General features: G+C 31.8%; 1 protein-coding gene across 4 annotated transcripts in view; it reads left to right on the plus strand.

Annotated features, from left to right (window-relative positions):
• The first annotated feature begins 17,294 nt into the window (after window positions 1-17,294).
• Window positions 17,295-22,111, plus strand: part of Hil (peptidase hillarin) — a 168,768-nt gene continuing 163,951 nt past the window's right edge. For 2 of the 4 annotated variants that reach the window (XM_088224489.1, XM_088224488.1), the window contains exon 1: window positions 17,295-17,501. The gene's annotated coding sequence lies outside the window, so the exon portion shown is untranslated. The remainder of the gene's footprint in view (window positions 17,502-22,111) is intronic. The other 2 variants (XM_088224491.1, XM_088224490.1) reach the window with 1 other exon arrangement.

Consider the following 22,111-nt stretch of genomic DNA (forward strand, 5'->3'; position numbering starts at 1 on the left):
TTTATACCTAACTTCCTGTAGCACTAAACTTCCTCATTAGCTCTAGGAATGATGTGAGTAGGTACATATTGTTAGTAAATATCATTGGTTTGTACAATTGTACTTCATCGAGGTGAATATGCATAATTAGTAAATATGTAAGCCATCATCGTCATTCCACGTCCGCTCCCTAGTTGGACTATATGGTATCCATTAAGTGCCTCCATGTATCTCTATCGGCTGCCAGCTCCTGTGGCTCCTCCCACGTCACTTTCTCGTCCTGAAGTTCTGACATGTTTATGAAGTTCTGGCAGTTTTGCCGACAGACAATCAGCAGTGGACGTCAGATTTCGTAGTTAGATTTCGATCTAGAAAACATTAGTTTTTTTTAAAGAAATATTTTCTATTTAATAATTTATCCAAGTATTTCAATTTTGGTGCCCATTTTCAATGAGTTGTAAATAATGAATTCACAATTAGACGATGGGAATTAAGTTGTGGTAGAGTGGGGTTTAAACCTTCGCGAGTCCGTGACACTTAGCCACGGGATCACGACCCGATTCATGTCATTTAATACACGAATTCGTTTAAATCTCATAAAATTTAGAACATGTCCCGATTTCGATCTAAATTTTCATTTAAATTCAGCGCGCGCATACGAATGCTAATGCAAAAGTCATGAAAAAACGACGCGATTTTATTTTTGGCTTAAGAAATTTGCATCCAGTCCATTCTAATTTTTAATAGCCTTTGTTTATGTATTCAAATAACATAATATTTATATTGCGTCGTTTAATACCTACCTCAGAGTAATAACTCCGTAGAGCCGCCCATATGGACAAAAATCATTCTAGGACTATCAATCACGAAGTTAGCTATAGTATACAGCAAAAGAATGGTCGAGAATCTGTTACACGCCTATTGTTAAACCGAAAACGTTCTGTCCGTTATCTGTCATGGCGCCGAAAGCATCTATGTTCTGCGCATGCTTACGCGCAATTTTCGATCCAAGTAACTGCTCCATGTAAAACAGCAGATAAAGTGGCCCAAGATTTGACACAATAATTATTGCAGAAGATCTTGTCACTCTGTCTGATATATGTAATATGAGCGTTATTGGCTATTTAACACCCGAATGCACCATTATTATTGCCAAATACGAATATTTCAAAAATCCGTCCTGAATAAAACGAAAAAATTCCTGAAACATCTTATAACTGGCAACCACACTGAATTATTCGATTATATTTATCAGCAATCGATTAATATTCCTTAACGTATCTGAGCCTGAACGCGGAAAAACCCGCGAGCTGCTGCGGGAGGTACCCCCAGATAAAATTGTATGACATGATATGAGTATGACTTTAAAAAAACGTATCAATATTTTCATGTTAGTGTTTATTAAACTGTTTTATAATATTTCGGATTTTCTGCGAAATTCATACATTTTATCACAAAATAGGTACTTACAAATTCATGCATTTTATCATTAATACTGTTACAAGAGGATGGTATATGACATCACGCTGCTCTTGCTGTGACACGTTGAACAGAACTGAATTAAATTCTCCCTACGCGTTAGCGAGCTGGCAAAGCGGGAAATTGGGGGGGGGGGGAATACATTTAAATCTGAAGAACAAAATCCAGATTATTGTGGTTATGGCTGGAAAAAAGCGACCAAATAGCAAAAAGCGCATGTGCAAACTGACTTATATATCAATGATTATTAAATTGAAGAGCGATGAATCGTAATGTTAACTGTTTGCACGGGGAGAAAAATATTTTAATAATTTTGATATATTTTTAACATTACCTGGGATTAGGATTATGCAAAAAATTAAATCGATTTGATGATTTAAATAATTATTGAAAAAACAAACCTTTGCTACCTGGGGGACCCTAGACAGCAGTGGCGTCTTTGATACCAAATTTCTAGTGAAGCTCAGATTTGAAGGATAAGTATAATATGCGTAAATGTTAAGTAGGTACCTACAGTAAACAACACAGTACGGACCATGTTTGTAGGTGTCTTTGAGCATTTTTAATATTGGTTGGTAGTTTTTTATCCTCATAATGTGTTGATAATTCGAATTAAAATACATATTACGTACTAGTAAATAGTAATAATTTCTTAGTGAGGCTCAGCCTCACTTGCTTCATATGCTCCTTCGTCCCTGCTAGACAATTCATTTTTACACTTTTCTTGTGACTGGTTGCGAATCTTTTGATTAATGGACTTTGAATAACTATTTAATAACAATGCCTATGTTACTAAAACTGTCATTGCAGGTAGCTTGTATTATTTAAAAAATGCTGTTTTACGTGTTAATTAGTCGGTAAGCGCGAAAGAATACAGGATGACGTGTTTTACGGATAGGAATACGAAATGTTTCCAACAATTTGTGGGCTATCGATTAGATTATTTACAATCTTTAAAGAAACAAAGAAAGCTTATATCCAACATGATACGCCGGGTTCTGCCTACTTACATTGCTTTTGAACATAATCGACAATCGTAAACAAATCGCTAATGAGATGCATCTTGACGTGTATGCAAGAATGCATTTACTATTACATAGGTATAAGATTTTCTAATCATAATAAAGATAAAAATCATACAACAACATGACACGAGAAATCCCTCAATTTCTAGAATAATTTAAATACAATCATTACTGAAGCGTAAAATACCTGCACGATCTTGCATACATTTATATTTACTGACAATTAATTCAAAGAAGATGTTATCCAAGATTTTTTTTAAATCTGCGTGCATCAATTAAAATTTATTATTTATATCCACCTACATCATAAAGTATCGAGATGCAAATGTTTACCTTATTTACAAATTGCCTGTACGAAACGAATTGACTTGTTTGTAAATCATAAGCTTTCATAGTTTAACTTCCCTTACTAAACGTAGAAGCATTTCTGATCTGTCTTTCCTCTTCAAAATTTTAAATTTTTTTATCGATAGTCCATATCTCTTGGAGCGTATTTCAATCAATTGTCCCGTAAAGTCAACACGACAAGTTATTTTTTTAATAATTTATTGCCCAAAAAAAATTATGTTTAAAACTTGTTTATTTATCGTAGCTGCTCTAAATTTAATTTACTTTGTCCCCATTTAGATATTTTTAATACAAAATTTTGTGACTTCAAAAAAAAACCTTTTGAAACTCTGTAAAATAAAACATTTGTCAGTGTGTAATAAGTTTAGGTTCATTTAATTATGTTTATTTTATTATAATATCAAAATTTTGAATTGGTCAACTTTATTATGAAAATCCCTCTCCTCCACTCCTCCACTCTATTTCCTCATCCTTTACCTTCTTAAGGGCTCTTTTTTTTCTCATGTCTTTTATAATATATTATTTTTCTCTTTACTGTGTAACCTGTTCTCTCATTATATTTGTGACAACAATCTACCATACCTAGAATATGCGACCAATGTAATAATAGATTTACCGAGGCTGATATTTTTTGTGACAATGTATGTAAATTTAGATAAAAAATCATAGAAATTTTGAGAGAAGCAGATATTTAACTTTATTACTATAAATATATTTTTTTATTTCATTTCTTTTACATTCATTATATTTAACATTATGAAAATTTTATATTAAGTGTAAACAAAGTTTTTGGTGTGTGCATGAGTGTCCTACTCTAATATACAAATAAATCGACAATATTTGTGTACATACTGTTTTACGCAATAAAATAAATAAATAAATAAGACGAGGAAGGCAATGATCGAAGGATAACTATTGTAGGCAGTAGCGGCGTTAGGGTAGGGCGCGGTTGGGCGACCGCCCAAGGCGCCAGATATAAAGGGGCACTGCAGGCGCCCCATTTTATCCTCTCGCTCATCGAGCGAGTCCAAGTTACTAGTGAATTTCCTAAATCTAGCTACAAACTCGCCATAGTGGCCCATGATGAGCTTTTATTTCTCTAAAAAAGATATTTGAATTTGAATTTTTCTACAGCCTTTTCGACACTACCTTAATTTCACACAGTGGAAGATTTGAAAAATTAAATTAGTACACGAAAACTTGATCTTTTCTGTACAATATAAAAACGATTCTGGAAAAACCGGTCCTTGAACCAGAACTCTGTGGTAATTTCCAATGGAAATAAACAGTAGATTATAGATGAACTCATAAGTCTGAATTTATTTTTGCCTGATCAGAATGTATTTAATCCTTTCATTGTTTTGAATTTTATGAAAGATCGTAACTTACAAGAACTGTATCCAAATGTATGGATAGTGTTGCGAATATTGATCACTATACCTGTAACGGTTGCTAGTGGGGAAAGGAGTTTTTTTAAGCTTAAACTGATAAAAACTTATCTACGATCGACAATATCTCAATCTAGATTGACAAACTTGGCATCTTTGTCAATCGAAAACGAAATTTCGGAAGACATAAACTTAAGTATTTAAATAAAAGAGTTCGTTGATAGAAAGGCTAGAAAAGTACAATTTTATTAGTATTTTTTTTAATAAATGGTTATTTCATTATAAACCTTGCTTTTTTTCAATATAATGTATCTTTTTTGGGTGATACCGAGTATGTTGGATTTGAACCGACGTTTCGGCTACCATTGCAGGAGCCATCTTCAGGGAAAACTGTGTGTTTTATAGAGAAATGTATGTGTTTATGTACTAGTAATTTGTACCGTGTCACAGTCAGCAGTAGGCACATTTCTAGTTTTGTAGGAAAGAATAATTATGTTTATGTACTAGTAATTTGTACCGTGTCGCAAGATGGCTCCTGCAATGGTAGCCGAAACGTCGGATCAAATCCAACATACACGGTATCACCCAAAAAAGATACATAATATTGATAACAGTGACCGTGAAAACCTTCGCACCTTGCTTTTTTCGTTTGGATATAAAGGGGTGGAAGATAAGGGGCGCCGTAGAAATCCCGCCCAGGGCGCTGGTAGTGCTAAAACCGGTCCTGGGTAAAAACTATAGTAGGTACATGAGGAAATTGTTAAAAAAATAATTTAAATGAATTTTCATAATATGCATAATTTTGTGTTTCTATAATACATTATTTTATCTAAAGTAAAAAAAACGTTTCACAAGGTAAATACAACAATGAAGAAGTTCAGTGGTTTTTTTATTTGTTAATAGACTATTAAACTAAGCCAAAATATTTTATTTTTATTTATATATATCGTATTATCAGCACGACGATTTTTAAAGTTTTGTATTTCTGAAATAACTCCGCGTGTGACGTCAGAGGTTTTCTTCCGCTAAGTCTCGATCAGTTCTCCCCGTTGGTCCATTCACGGTAAGCATACCGGAAATCTTCCACAACTCTGTTATCATAGGTTGATTAATATGAAACAGTGACGTCGTTCAAAGTAGTTCGGTTTTATTCAAAGGTTTTTTTTTTATACATTTTCAGGAAACTTTGCTTTACAATTTAATGCTCCAATTTTTACCGCGCGCAAGAAAACATTTATTACATCCAATTTTCCGTAGGGCTGTTCCTCATTTCACCACTCCTTGTCTCTTTCCTTATTTTCTCTTTCCACTGTCTCCTGGATTTGTCTATATTTCTTTTCTTTTTATTTTCATCGGAAATATTGATTCTATTAAATATAATTTTATTTTTTATACGGTTTAAATCGTTGATTTATTTTGTAAAATTTATGTAAATATATCGACGCTGGAAAGGAAAAAGTTACGAAGAAGAAATGATTTTTGTTTTTTTTTCTTTTAATTAATAAAAAAATATCATGCATATGAATTACGCTGGCGTGATCCCTACATAATCAAAAAAAACTTTATTCATTAAAAAAATAATTAATCTTTAATTGGCTCTCCCGTAAAATTGTTATATTATGTTGCTAGGTATTTTTTTTTCCAGCGTCGATAAGTAATTGGATGATAGGCCCTGATAAGTGTTTTAATTTTTTGACTTCTCTAACAGTAAGTATTAAAACCTGTAAACTGTACATTTGTTTATACTTCAAAATTAAAATTTACAAAACTGTTTTTTTTAACCATTTAAATACAAAAACGTAGGATTCAAAAATGCATTGAGAAAGTAGGTAGATACGTATACATTTTCAATGATTTTCATAAGTAAATAGTGATTGCGATATACAAAGCAAATGTTGCCTGTACCCGTTAATAAAACTTCCGCGTGAGTTTAAAACTGGATGCAAAAGTGTAGGTTCATATTTCCAGTGTACAGAATCGCGACTGAGAGCCATCTCCATCTCGGGAGGACAGAATGGTGGATTATTATAATATGCAGATTATCACAAGAAACCTTGGTCGCATTATAATAGAGTGTAGCATTCCTCGGTGCTGTGGGTGTCCATAGCTGTTTCCATATTAAAGTTAACATTCTGACTTGTGACAGTCGCAGCCGCCCGCGCCGTGGGACGAAACTTGACAATCATAGCAGGACAAGTTTATTGATAAATAATTAGTAAATAATGAGAGAGATCTTTAAAACAGTACGATCGCCGGATATGGAGTTCCCATGCTTAGAATCACCAGGTAGACCAATAAGGAAGTTCAGTGCTACGAGAAATTTAATATAAAATATATTTTCGAATACAAATTAAAATTAATTTATTGTTAAGGCTGTAATCGGGTAAAACGAACGCAAAATTAGGAAATCATACGATTTAGCCATTTTAAAACCAAGTTTTTTTTTTAAATCGCGCAATAATAAAAAAAATAAAAAAATATAAATTAGATAAAAACAATATTTTTTAAAAGTATTTCTGTTAAAAATATACTTAAAAGTTTTATGTAACTAAAATATAATTACTTTTAGACCGGCAGATTACGCCATTTTAAATTTAGACTCAACTCAGGTATCTGGGATCTCATTAAAGACTAAGTATTGAACAAAATTTAAAAAACATAATTTAAAGATAATACATTTAACATAAAAGTCGCCGTAACCAAATTAATTTTTTTTGTTTTCGAAAAAAAATACAAGCATTTTAAATCACATACATTTTTGTGACATTTTCCTTTATTTCTACTTAAAATTATGCCTTCGGTGTTACTTAAAAAAAATAAAAAATTAAATACTTCAGTATAAACCTTTTTTTACAGGATTGTATTATTTTTTTTTGAAAAAATAATATTCTCGTTGTAATATTCAATTTAAAAAAATATCTTATTGACTTTTAGACTGACCTTTAGACAAGCCCTAATCGCTTTCGGAAGGGCTGGTCACGAAAAATTAAAAAAAAACATTCGTTTTTAAATGGCAAAATCGTGTGATTTCCTAATTTTGCGTTCGTTTTTCCCGACTACAGCCTTAAGTTTCTCAAAAATGTGTGAAAAAATAATTATAATGTTTTAATAAAAATGAACTACGTCACAGGTTCTTCCGAATCAAGCAATAATAGTGTTGTGATAGATTTCCTGTTTCCTAAAAGCCAACTCCATCAACCAACACAACTCACGGACGACAACTCGTGACGTCACTGGCTGAGTAATTTCAAAGTTACAAAACTTTAAAAAATCGTAGCGCTGATAATACGATACATAAAAATATAAAAAATGTTTTTTTTAGATTAGTTAGCTTTTAAATAACACTGAAATTCCTCTTTCTGCAAATAGCAGCAAATAAAATTAAAATCATTCGAAGTAGATTGCAAAAAATACTTAAAAGAAATTTATAAACACAATTCAAAATTTCATCTTCTTCAGTATTCAAACAATGTAGGTACCCGTATTTTTTTAAAGTGTTGTAATATATATTTTATTTTTTACTGGTAAAAGTTGCTGAACTTCTCACGATGGCCGCATTGCACATAATCTTAAAAAATACATATAATATAATATATATAAAAAATACGTTAGTATAACAAAAATTACTTTTTATGATTTAAGTATATATTAAAATATTAATTAAGCATTTATTATAATTTAAAACAATATAAACTTTAAGAACCATATTATATGACTTAGTATTGTGTAAGGGCTAAAGCACTATTCATTATTAATAAAAATAATAAACTTTAAAGGTTCTGTACTAGATTCAAACCCGCGTAGAACCGGCGAAGTACTTAATCACTTATAAAACCCATAGCGGGGCCTCGATTATGATGGGAAGATAAAATTTAACTTCAAGTTTATACAGGTGTTCATGTCAACCCTGTCACATCTGAAACCACGATGATCAGTATGGGCAAGAAGACATATTAGCATATTTAGAACGAAGAAAAAAAAAAATAATACTTAAAAAAAACAAATGGTTGCTTACTTCTGCAGAAGAGAAGCGAGTGCGGCTGTGCGGTTGACAGCGTATCAGGCTCCCTCCTCCCCCTCCTCGTTTCTCCCTTACAGGAGTAAGCAACCATTTGTTTTTATTTTTAAAGATTTTCGTCGTTCAAAAAAAATATTTTAATGTGCCAATATGTCTTCTTGCTCATACTGATCATCGGATGTGACAGGGTTTTAAAGAACACCTGTATAAAAAGTAAAATTAGGTTTTTCTGTATGAAAAATAGAACATGTTTACATTTTTTTTTCTAAACATGTTCAATTACCGGTTTTCGACGAAGATACTTTAAATTTTTATACACATATACATATACACACTTTCGTACAAATGTAAATATCGATATTAGTAAATATTGTTATTATCAATATTACCGTCACAGTATATACCGATGAAGATAGCAGTTCATAATCGCGGCCCAGTAGCTCAATCACAAATAACTATCGACGTGCTTAAAAACATGCTAAGCATTTGAGCGATCATAATGAACAATTATGAACATGCTTAAGTTATCGCAGTCATAAGTCAACGCTCGTGTCGGCTTGTTTTTTGTTTTCCTCGTAAATAAATATAGTTCATTGGCAAAAAATCAGCGTTTACTATAAAAAATAATACAATATATTGCATTTGCAAAAAAGTAAGGAGTATCTTATACAAAAAAGTGAAAATTAAATTACAATTACTATGGCGACTGCTTTTCTTGACATTTTGCTTCCCAACCGCCGGCTAAATGCAATAATTAGCATGATAAATAATAAATAAATAAATAATAATAGCAATTTTGGAATATTTTCCATATTTACGCCAGTGAAATTCAAATATGTGATTGCGCAGCAGGATCATACGTTGCGAAACGTAAATATTTTGACATTTAATATTAGGTGTTCACGGATGTTCCATTGAGATCGCGAATACGATAAACAACCAAGGAGAGAAATTGTCATCACGTCGCTTATTAGCACGTCTATAGTTATTAGTGATTGAGCTACAGATATTGTAAAATCAACCAATGACATGTCACGAGCCTTTTAAATGCCTGGATTTTCACTTTTCCTCACCATCGCGTTATATCTACGGAATTAGCCAAACAAAATGGACTTTTTACCCTTGAAAATAGACGCACTGTGTCTGAATTATGCTATTTACATAAATTATTAAATAATAAAGTAGACTCTTTTATCCTAATCTCCAAAATTAATCTTAATAATAATAATAATGTCCCCTTTTGCGTGACAAGAAATAAGTATTTATTCCAACTGCCAGTATGTAGTACTAACTATGCACAACACTCTTTCCTCTATCGTTCTAGCTCTAACTATAATGTTTTTTTTCATCTATTGATATATTTTTACATACCCCTTAATTTATTTAAAAATAAATTAAGACTTATTATTTCTGGCTGCGATACGATCCCACTTACTATTTAATGATGCACACTCCTAAACACTTACTCCCACACTAATACACATAAACACACATCTAAACTTACTCTTATACAAACACACATAAACACATCCTTTTGATGTAACACAATTTAATAATGTGTATGATTTTTATTTAGATACTTTGCTGGTCTGTTTTTAAACTCTATTTTTTTTTAAATGTTATTATATCATTTTCAACTGTTTGTTTCTTTAAAATAACTAAATAAATAAAATTAAATATATTTGCTAACATGTAATAGATGCGAAAAAAATATTTAACGAAATTTTTAATTCTTCGATAAAATGTTAATTTTCTACCCACTCAGCCACTGTGCAAGCATGGTGTCTTCGTCGCAATATAATGACCCAAAGATTTACTCACGCAAAAAATTAGTCCTTGCCATACGCCTTGACAATAACCAAGAAATATTATATTATGTAATTACAAGGCAGTATCCCACGCACACCTTAGAACAAAGAATATTGTTATAACAGTCAATCTTAATTAATTGCTTTATTAAAAAAACTGTTTTTCTTTTATTACCTTTTAAGCCAAATTTCTAAACTATAAAGAAATATACCATCATTATATTGGTGACAATGAGAACGTTCAACGTTTTATAAAAAAATATTATATTTGTAAATAGATTTTAATTTTTAATTCTATTTTAATTCATTTTTTACACATCTTGCACGCCACATACAGTACACCGCGTCTGAAGGCATAAGCCTCCTTGGCGGTGCCCACATGCACGGAAAAGTTTGTGCCGAACGAGAAAAGCTGCCAAAGAGCTGGTAGCCTTGACATCTTTGTGCTGAAATAAGGTAATCCAGAAGTATATAGTATGTACTTCATTGGATTGAGGAAAAGAGGGAAGTGATTCTTCGCTGACTAGGATTAAATTGATTGATTGATCTATTCGCCGAAATGATTACAAAACTTTTCAAAAGCCTTGAAATTATTTTTGGAAGCCGCCAGACCTGTATATTCGACAGGATCTATAACAGAGCCACGGATAGTAGCGAGAGGCTCCATTCAGTATTCATAGAGAGGGGGAAGGGACAAGACTACAAGATGAGTTTAAAAGGTTGAATTTATTTTTAAGAAGATAAATTTCATGTCAATTTTTAATAAATGACTTTTTATTATTACAATATTTGAGTTTGTCCAAATGTTTGTAGAAAAAATACTGGATATCACCCTTCCTTTATTTTATAATTAATTTCATAAAAAGTACATGTTTTTTTTTTAATTCTATACATATCTACTTTTTCACATCTAATAAATGTTACCACTGTAACTCTCCAAAAAAGAGACTATTACTTGTGCTTGGAGAGTGACTTACACTGTTGTAGTTGTTTATTTATAAGAGTTTATATAATTTTAAATACGAGTACACGAGAAGAAAAAAAACACAGGATATATAAAGAAAAAACGTAAAACAATTAAACATTCTACTCATTAAAATTTAATGTAGTTTTTACACGTGTTGAAAAAATTAGATTTACTTTTAATTTATTTATTGATATATTATTTTTAAAGTTTTTAGCTCATTGGGAAGATTATTATAATTTTTAACACCTTTGAAGATAAAGCTATTTTGACCATGACTTGTGTGGAATTTAGGAAATTTAATATTATGTTGGTATCTGAGTGACTTATTCATCTCAAATTCTTTAATTTTTTCTTTTTTATAAATTTGTATAATAGAATTTATTTTATAAAGAGTGCTACTGAATGGACCCTAAATATTTTATATAGACTTTCCGTATTGAATGTTGAGGGTTTCTTTAGAATTACTTTAATGATTAATCTTTTTACTATTTTAAGAGGGTTTAATATATAGGCGTATGAACCACCCCATCCTACAATACCATATTGTAACAAACATTGTACAATTGAGTAATTAGCTATTTTAAATTATTGATTTTTAAATATTCCTTAATCTAATATTTATTACATATACATATTTATGTATATACATTTTCTAATTCCTTTAACTAGTTCACTAACATGGTCTTATATTTAAAGTGGTGAATCGCTTTTACTATTACACCAGGGGTGATATTCCGAATCATCTCTACCCCCTAGAGTGTGGTTTGTTTGGATTATTTTTTAATACGATGACTCTTTGCTTCATTTAATGACCATATTGATGATCAAACAACAAATGATGTAAAAAACTGTTTTAAAAACTGAAAAAAACTAATACGGTTAGATCAATTCAACTTAATTAGTTGTTTTGGGTAATGTTTGGGTAAAGTCGTAATAATGTTATAAATTTAATAAAATTCATCATGTTGAATTTCACGAGTGTATATTTACTAAACGTTTGATCATCACTGTGGCTAGATATAAAGCAAAGTGTAAACGCATACAAAAAATAAAAATCTACAAATGAATCCCTCTCTGGGGAAGAGAAGATTCAGAATAGCACCCCAGGTGATGGACACTATCAAAATAGGCAATTAATTTTAAAAGGATCAAAAATGATTTTTAAAAACATTATACCGAGTACCTATACGTTGAGAAATAACGCCAAATTAGGCCATTGTATTTAAGAAGGTAACCATATATAAAATCAATCTAATTGAATCTTGGATACCGACAATGCTGATATCATAAAAATAAAGAAAATTAAGAAAGATTTATTAGCCAGCAAAACTAAATTATTTTGGTAACAGCTGTTTTGCCTAGTAAGGTGTTGAATATTTAATAATTTAGTATTTTTACGTTGTAATAATTATGGTGTGTTTTGTTTTTTTAAGCGGATGAAAAATACAGCTCTTTGTGTGAAATAGAATCAAATCCCTGGAGGAGTGTTTTTAGCGTGATGGCTGCTCTCAGGTAATAACCCTGAAAAGGGAAATCGAGTGGAGAAGTCCTTTTAGAAGTGCAGTGGTTGAGGTGTTCGCACGACACGCTTGAGATTTTGGGTTCGATTCCCGGAGGGTGGAAGTGAAATATTTATTTTATGGGAGTTCCACATTGCAACATTTCGTACAAAGTTTTTGTTAAAATTCATGTAATAATTGCAATGTGTTCTTGAAGAAACATGAAAATATCCGAGATAAACCTGCATTGTAATCATAAAGTAAGGTGTGTTTTTAAAAAATAATGTATTAATAGACCATCAAACTGAGCCAATTAAAAAAGTATTTCAATGTATCGTATAATCGTCGTTATGATTTTATAATGCCATGAAATTTTGTAGTATTGAAATAACTCTGTCCGTGACATCACGAGTTGTCGGTGAGTTTTGCTTACATTTAAAAGTAGAACCCCGTGGCTTCGAAACCTTAGAGTAATAATTCACTCCCGCTAAAAACGAAGCCCTTTACGGTTTCGGTTTGCGCTTGCAATTCTCAACCTGCAAACCTGTAAGCCCGTTGTATTGCTGTAAACTGTAGCTAACTTGTAGAATGGTTTTGTCCGTATGGGCGATTCTATTAGCCGGTGGCGTATTATTACTCTAAGGCCAAAATACACTAAACGTTGAAAAAAACGGCTACCCGGAAACCGAAAATCAACGCTGTAAGCAATTGATTGGTTGATTCACAAGCATTTTCACGTACCTAGTCCATTTATATTAAAACCAATTTTATTAATTTTTTCATGCATTTTCGAGAAACTTTGCCGCACAATTAAATCATCTAATTTTTACCGCGCGTAAGAAAACATTTTTTGCATCCTATTTCCCTAGCTCGAAACTTTGTCACTGAAGAAATCCGGATGTTCTAACATACGCAGAATGGTGAACGTTACGCAGACTGGTGAACGTAACACAATGTATAGTGGTCACTTAATCTGCCAATGACAGGTTATACGCCCTGTTAATTAATGTCTAGACATTTCTACTACTACTACTACTACCAACACGCCATTTCTTCGTAGGGGTATACGATCGATTTTTTCTCTACTCAAGAGAGACGATCAAAGTTATCATTACACCTCGGATGATGAGCTGAAATCAGCTATAAAGTCCCATGTGACTATGTTGAAAAATAAATGTATGATGTACAAAAGTCCCGATCTTGCTATTTGTTTCGTTCGTGTTCTACAACCATGTGTGCATTTATTTTCAGCCTACCTTCGTATTTAAATTTTGGTGGTCATTTTCAACGATAATAAGAAAATGACAATCAATTTAAGGTGGAGTGGGGTTCGAACTTTGGACCTCTGATCCGTGAGTTCACAACGCTAATCATGGGACCACAGCCCGTTTCTAATTAAATAATACTAACTTACTGCCCTATGCACCATTTGGAGTCGATAAAATAATGATGATAATGAATGTATTAACTCAATGTGACCTTTTCAAAATGAATAATTCGCTAAGTCTCTTCTCTAGAGGCTTGTCAGCGGGTGGGAAGTAGGATATGGGAGGGAGCTATGAAAAAAAAAAAGGAAAATAAAATGTTATTAATTTTTCATCCCGATTTGCGACGTACAGCAGCATTGATGTCTCTCAAATGTTATATAATAGGGATTTTCTCTCTTAGTCTATCATAGAGCCGTGTCCTTTTCTCACATTCAGGCTTTACCTATACTACTACTTTATAGTATGGAGATCCCCCGCCTCGCCTCTCACACCCCCCTCACCTGGTGCAGGTGATCCGCTCGCGTTGGTATGCGGGCGAAATCTGACAAAGGCGGCGCGTAAAAAATATAAAAAAATTAAAATGTAATTTCTTACACAAAAAGCATAATTTTATTTTAAGTGAACAGTATTTATAAAAATATAAGTTTAAAATGTCATACCACTGAGTGAAAAATGTTTTTGATAGCAATAATATGAATAGTATTTATTTATTTATTTAAACTTTGCCTATGAAATTGCCTTAAGGCAATTTCTTCTTGCCTACCCAAACCGTTTGATTTAAGAAAATAAGTCGTGCATGGACATAATGTAAGTATATTAGAATATTTTTTTGGAACTATAGAACAAAACATGGATTTTAAATAAGAAAATTGAAAAGAGAAATTAAATAAATATCTACACTACCATGAAGATAGAAGGGGAAAAAATGGAAAGGAAAGAAGGAGGAGAAAGTAAAAACTAAAATATTTAGATAGTGATATTCAAAATGATTTAAATGCGAATGGCGTCTCTGACATAAGTGGGTAGATTGTTTCACGATTGAGCAGCTACTACTGTGAAAGAAGATGCAACAAAATTAGAGGGGTAAATGGGTATAGCTTATGCTGTGATAGAGATTGAAAGAGCTCTCTCATGTAAACAGGAGAAGTGCAATTAATAAAAATATACTGAAGAAGTGATATAATGTGGGTGTTTCTTCCATGCCTGATACTGAGCTTGCGATATTCAGTTAGCATTGATTGTTTTTTACAAGTACTTTTATACTCAACCACGCATGAAAAGCTATATGAATACAATTAAAAGTTGCGAACCAACAATTTAAAATTATAAAAGTTTAAATAATTAAAGTAAACATATGTAAATAACACGAATGACGGTTAATTATTTTTAATTTGAGTGAAAACCCAGTAAGTCTATTTCAGAGGCCTGGTTAGCATGTACGAAAAAATGTATCTAAAAGGAAATCTTTTGGATTTTTTTCTTGTAACCGCCGGGAATCGATCCCGAGACGCCAGTTTCTGAGTTGGCCGTTGGTTCTGTATTTATTATTTTTTTATCTTATAATTGCGTTATCATTCACTTATTTTTTTGCTTTTTTTTACATTTTTCTAAATATTTTTTTTAAAAGCATAAATTATATGTATTTTTTCGTTCCATATTTTATTTATTTATTTTACTTTATTTTATTTGGGATTTTTACAGCTATTACATAAACAAAATAATTAGAAAAATCTTAACAATACTAAAGCCAATTAAAAAAATCCACTGTAAATATAATGACACATAATATAAAAGAAAAGAAGTTTAGTAATTGTATTTGTGTGACGTTTGTATTCTGTGAATGTGAATGTGTGTATGCGTGAATGAATGAGGGAGAGGATACATGTGCGTGTGGGAATGAATGAGGGAGAGGGTGCGTAAGTATGAAAAAAATAATTGTTTAAAACTTGTAAATTGTATTAAAAATGGTACAATATAGAGCTTAGTAAAAAGTTAGAAACCTTTTTGTTAAAATTCAAATGACGAAATGATATAAATTGTATTTTTTTTTTAAATTGTATTTTACTTATATTTAAGTTAGTAGTAATTATTATAATTATATAACTATGTAGTGCTATCATATGATTTAATGTAAAGGATCTTTACCGACAAGCCATATTAATTGGCTTGGTAAGTCCTGTAAAAAAAATATAAAAATCAAAACAATTAAAATGTAATATTGTATGTAAATAATAAAAAAAAATTAAAAAAAAAAAACAACTTTTCTAACGGTTATTGTCAGTTAAGCTTATCGGTGAACCAAGTAAACATACGAATTTCGTTTTTGTTAGTAGACAAACTAGAATGATTCATTTAAAAACTTATTGTTCCGCAATCATAAAACAATGGTTACCAGTAAGACGATAAGCAATCTTATTTTTCTTCATTCGAACGTATTCCCATTTTTTCCTTGGATTATGGTACTAAATCAATGATTTTTTCACTGACGCGTCCCTATCGTTTGTTTTTTTGTTGGTGATAAATTGTCTTTTATAGGAGCTAGCACCTAGATTTGTATGCCGTCTTCGGACGTACGGTATGCAAACATGAAAATTATTTCTGAAAAAAGCAAAACGTGCCGCATATACAGATAACACTCTTTACAAATCTGAGCTAAAAAGTCATCCCCAAAGGAAAGGGAATGACCAGTGGAGGGAGGAAGTATTGTCACGTCATATCACGTCGACTTTGACAAGCAAAACAAGTAGTACAGTAAAAAACACGGACTTTTTACATGGGTCTTTTGTAAGTTCTATACAGTATGTCGCTCCCTGCCGCATACGCGTCACCTTCGACTAACTGAGCAGGACAGATACAAAAGAATAACTTATTTTAAATTCAATTCATTTATTTAAATATAACATATACATTACAAACTTACATTTAATACAACATACATGAGATAGCTGGTAACATATTAATAAAACGTTTTTTAACATTAAAATAGCTACTTTAAACAAGTATTGATTATGATTAAAACATTGCTTGGCGGTGAAAGGTTACCCCATCGTTTTTACATATAGACATATAGATAGATAGATAGATAGTATCATAGTGTACATATAGACATTTTAGTTGGGAAAAAGTAGCCGGGGAATGCTCGCAACAGACTAAAGTCCGTTTTATCAAACATATGCAAATTGGCCGCATGTTGAGAGAACATATGTTGAACGCTTTTGTTTACTCTAGTTAAATATCTCAATGCGTGGAACACTCTTACTTTACAAAAATAAAGAGATCGATAATGTTGAAGAAATTTTGATGTTTGGGCTGTTGATCGGTGGGTTAATCAGCTTATGACAAGCTTTATAAACTAAACTATACTTCTTTATTCCTTTCTCCGTACCTGTGTTGAAATATCTGTAAAAATATTATTTCGCAATATTTTTTAAAGTGATGAAATAATGTTTCAGTTCGCCGCCATTGGCTCGCCTACCTGTTCAACATGGCGGCCTCTACACTAGCGCCACCCCGTCGGCAGTCGCAGGCGGCACAGTACGCGGGTCGGTCGTCGTTGGTTCGTGTTTTGCCTGGTCAAACTTAAAAACGGTCTGAAAACATCGCCATTAACAACAATATTGCACAATTGCTTCTCATTACAGTGAGTAAATAAATACTGAAACCGAGCTCGGTAAACGGCGCGCGAGTGACAGACGCGAACGACTATTGTCTGCATACAACAGGTGGTAATTTCGTAAATTCAGTGCATGCAAGAGGCCAAAGAATGGATTGTTGAGGAATGAAATCACCCACGAGTATAATATCTACTATTATACATTCAATAGCGTTCTAAACCGAAGACACGAATGCTTTGTTATACCATAAAAATAACTGAACTTAATCTTAAAAACTTTTTAGCGGAATCGTTTTCATCTCGAATAGAATGAAGTGCAAAAATAACCAAATAGATGCCAAATGTTTTTTTTTTGACAAATAATTTAGTTACACGTCGATGCATCCGTTTTCCTACTTAAACATATTAAAATTAGCATAAATAAGTTCAATACGAGTGTTGATTATGTTATATCGGAAGTTAAGACGTCTTGAAAATGAAAGTTGAGCTGGAAAAGTTGTCGGGCACACGTACTAAGTTCTATATTTTGAATTAAAACATACCTCGATTTAAGACGCGAATCTGGAAAATGTTTGTGATAGTTAAACTTGAAGAGATCACGAAATTCGCAATGGCTTCGTTATAACCCTTTATTATGCCGGCCTCATTTACCGCTATTAAATTCATACAATATTAATTCATTAATTCATTCAGCTCTGTACCGGTGGTAATCTAAGCATCTTCAAACAGGAATCTAAGTGGATACTGGTATGAGGTATGAATTATGTGCGCTTTATTGTGGTAGAATTTTTGTAGCCAAATTCTTGCAAGTTGTTTTGTAATACCAGTTTCAACGCATAACAGTTTCTTAAATCAAAGCTTTTTTTTTGCCAGTAATTTATTGTGTAAAAAAAAATATTTTTAACAATTCATACATTGAGTTTAGGTATTAAATTTTACCATAATCTTCAAAATTCTTTTTTTTTATACTCGCGTCATCATCATTAACCATTCCGCACCCAGTGGTTCATAGGCCACAGCATTGTAACATTAAGTACAGCGTATCTTGATCATACGTTACATGAAGGTAAGCTGATCAGTTTTACGCTTCAGGTGCCAATGAAGTGATTTTAAAATATTGCGACGAATCACATTCAAAATAAATATTCCAAGTTGACCCTAGCAGAAATCGAACCTAGGACCTCAAACGTGGCGGGCTGACGCGTCAGTCACTACACTACGAAGCGCACTTTTCGTCACTCGGTTTTTTTTTCAGAATTTTTTACCTGAGAGTACCCATCGAATCGAAAACGCTCGTCCATGGTTCTGATTCTATTTCACACCCAGAACTGTATTCATCACCAACCTGGACACGGTAAAAAAATCAAATGGTTTCTCAAAAGACCGATTTAATTGTGAGTGTGGATATATTGCCTTAAGGATTTTTTTTCCTACCTACCCAAACCGTCCAATTTGAGATAATCTATTAATTATTTTGAAGATGTTGTCCGCCTTGTGGTGCGTTTGCCTACTATGCGAGAGGTTTCGGGTTCATTTTCCGACATGGTTGACACGAAATATTATTTTTACACTAGAATATTTCTTAGTCCCAAGATTAGCATGTTAAGAATCTTTCCTTCATGTAACAAAAATGATCAAGATACTCACATGTCTGTGTACCAAATTCACCATTATGTGCGTAAAGGAAAATAGAGAATTATTATTAAGAAATGTAAACAAATTTGATTTAAATGTAAACTATGCTATAAGGAGACTAGATGATGAAACTAGAAATACATCTAGTGGTGCTTAGAGCACTGCTTTGGTATGCCAAATCGCTGCCCTAGTTCTTGTATGTTTAATAGAGCATTTTTAGCGAAATTGAGTTATGAATGTCAATATCTTATTACGCGTCCATGTAGATAAAGAATTATCATTTTTTCCCTTATTAAATAGTATTTCAAGCATTTTTTTAATGCCAATCTCCACTTACTGATTTTTCTCATTTGACTTAAAAAACAAAAAAATGTATCTTGTAAAAATTGCAAAATGGTATATTGAACATACAAGATCTAGGGCAGCGAAATGCAGCATATCTCGATCATTTGTTAAAAGAAGGTAAAGTGATCAGTCTTATTTAAGAGCCAGTTCAGAAAGTTTAAAATTTTGCGAAGTAAAGGACTTCGTTGACAACCATTTTTATACCCGGAAAACGGGTCAGTGAGTCCTCGTTGACGATCCATTTATTCATACTAGTCCATATAAAACTGTCCAAACTGACAATGTTCCGGTGCTAAAAACGGATATACACTCGTTGCACAAACGAACGTTAACAACGGGTCTGAGAACTCCTTAAAAATGTATTTCATGCTGACTTTCCCAGGAATCAAATCTTTGACCTCGGAGCGGGAAGGAGGATATTAAACATCGATTCAAAAGGTGACACTCCAATATTTCATTGTTCCTGGACTGGCACCTGAAGCATAAGACTGATCGCCCTTTCTTTAAGACGCTTGACTCACACACGGAAGGTTCCGGGTTCGATTCCCGGTGAGAACACAAATATTAAATATGATTTTTCTCAAGCCTGGTTCTTTAATGTAATTCACCTCTTTAATTGGGCCTCCTGGCCTGTTATGGTTTAAAAAAAGTATTAAAAGTATAAATGATCTTTTTTTATTTTTTTTAAATTATTTATTGACAATTTTAATGGAATTCCATTGTAATGATGTAATAACTTATATTTACATCTAAGTTATTAATTTAAATACACTTACACTTATTTATTTGACCAATTAGCGCTTTCACCCTCTAATGGGCATCTTCAGACTGGTGAATATTATACAGTGTAAGAATAATTTTTATAAAACTAAGTATTATCTTAAGTGTAGGTACATTTAAATGATCAATATACTGCCGTCAAAAGCAAACAGGCAGTTATTTGCAAAAGTCATATTTTGAGATATGACACTTTTTGGTATTTATTAACTTTATGCAAATTAAAAACAACTGTAAATAATCATTAGCATGTCAATTGTTTCTAAAGCATAAAACCTGGGTGTGTCATATCTACACTGAGTTTTTGCTTATGGATCTCTAGATACTGTGTTATTGCTTAAAAAACTTGAAAAACAGTATATCGTTTTTCGTACTGAAATATTTTTTAACTGCTTATTGCTATATAGTGAAATAGTTCAAAATTTCTTGCAGAACATTACTTCATATTTAACTCATTTTGAGATTTTTGTCAAAAAAACTACCATTTTGCTTATGACGGCAGTATACGCTGCATTTAGTGTACCAATTCAGTGCCTTATACACCACAGGGTGCGGATAGGGATAGGGATATGATTATGAACGTTTTTATTAATCACATACAGTTGAATTTTATTTGCCTCTTACCATTAAAAAAAAACACAATTTTGTTTTCAATTTATTTTTAGAGTTTTCGTTTATTTAAATTTTCAAATTAGTTTCTAGAATGCCTTTTTTCAAAATATGGGCCTCTTGGGCGTGATGTCATAATAGCGATGGCCGCCCCCGATCTCTCCATAAACCTACACCCGCAACAAACATCTGTTTACACTCACCTACAGAGTAGGCAGTTACTTACCTATGTACATAATCAAATGAAGAATAAATTCGTAGTATCGGCGAAGTTTTAAATAATAATTGTTCTATTCTATTTACTTTAAAAACAGTACATTAATAATTATATCTGGAAGTAAAGTAAATTTTATTTTTTATTTCCGAAAAAAATTTTAGCCTTGGCTTACCGTTATAAGTTAAAGACTGAAGTAATTACTCTATCTCAGTTTGAAAAAAACTGTAATGAGTCCATGATTAGAATAATTATTCTATTTAACGTAAAAATAAACTCCAAAAAATGCCAATGTTTAAAATAATTATTCTATTCTAGTTTCAAGAAAACTATAATAAATCTACGAACAAAAACACAATTTTATAATATGTATTTAAAAAAATAGTCAAAATTTATATAAATTGGTCAAATTTTAAACATTAGTAAAAGACTAAAATGACCGATTTAAATAGGTGTTACCCCTGTTTAAATTATATTTTAATGCGCCTTTAAATTATTTTAGTAAATTTGTAAAATGTTCCTGTTTTATTTGATGTTTTCAGTAATATTGTATTACTCTCATTTAATATTAATTTGTTAATATTATACTATGTATTGTTTTAGCATTTGCTTTGTGGAATAATATTTTTAAAATATTTAAAATAAAACACGCTGTATATGGAGACCACACACGAGTTAAATATCATAACACAACTAGTTAGTTACACCTGATGATGGGTAATGAGAATACCTACAACTAGTTGTGTTATAATATTAAACTCGTGTGTGGTCTATATAAGTATACAAACTGTTTTATTTCAAATATATTTGTAAATATTGTTTGTTTGTTTATGGCTAATATTACCAGGAATGGTAAAGGCTATAAAAAAAGTTCCCATCATACAGGTCGGGTCCCTCTAAAGAAGGCGCATTATAGTTTTAATAAAAGCTTTTGCACACATTATAAAATAACTTTTTTTGTTTTAAGAAAAAGTTCGAATTAGAGTAAAAGAACAGTCTGAAGACGGTTTAAGAGCGATGAAACTGGCAATTTGAAAATAAGCAGACTAAGTATCAAGCAGTCATTATTTATTTATTTTTATTTTATTTTATTTTATTTAGAAAACATACATTCATGCCTAATAATTATTAAAAACAAC

The sequence above is a fragment of the Micrasema longulum genome, unplaced genomic scaffold (genome assembly GCF_059751315.1).
Source record: "Micrasema longulum isolate JH-2025_06_02 unplaced genomic scaffold, ASM5975131v1 h1tg000287l, whole genome shotgun sequence".
In the NCBI taxonomy this organism is placed as follows: domain Eukaryota; kingdom Metazoa; phylum Arthropoda; class Insecta; order Trichoptera; family Brachycentridae; genus Micrasema; species Micrasema longulum.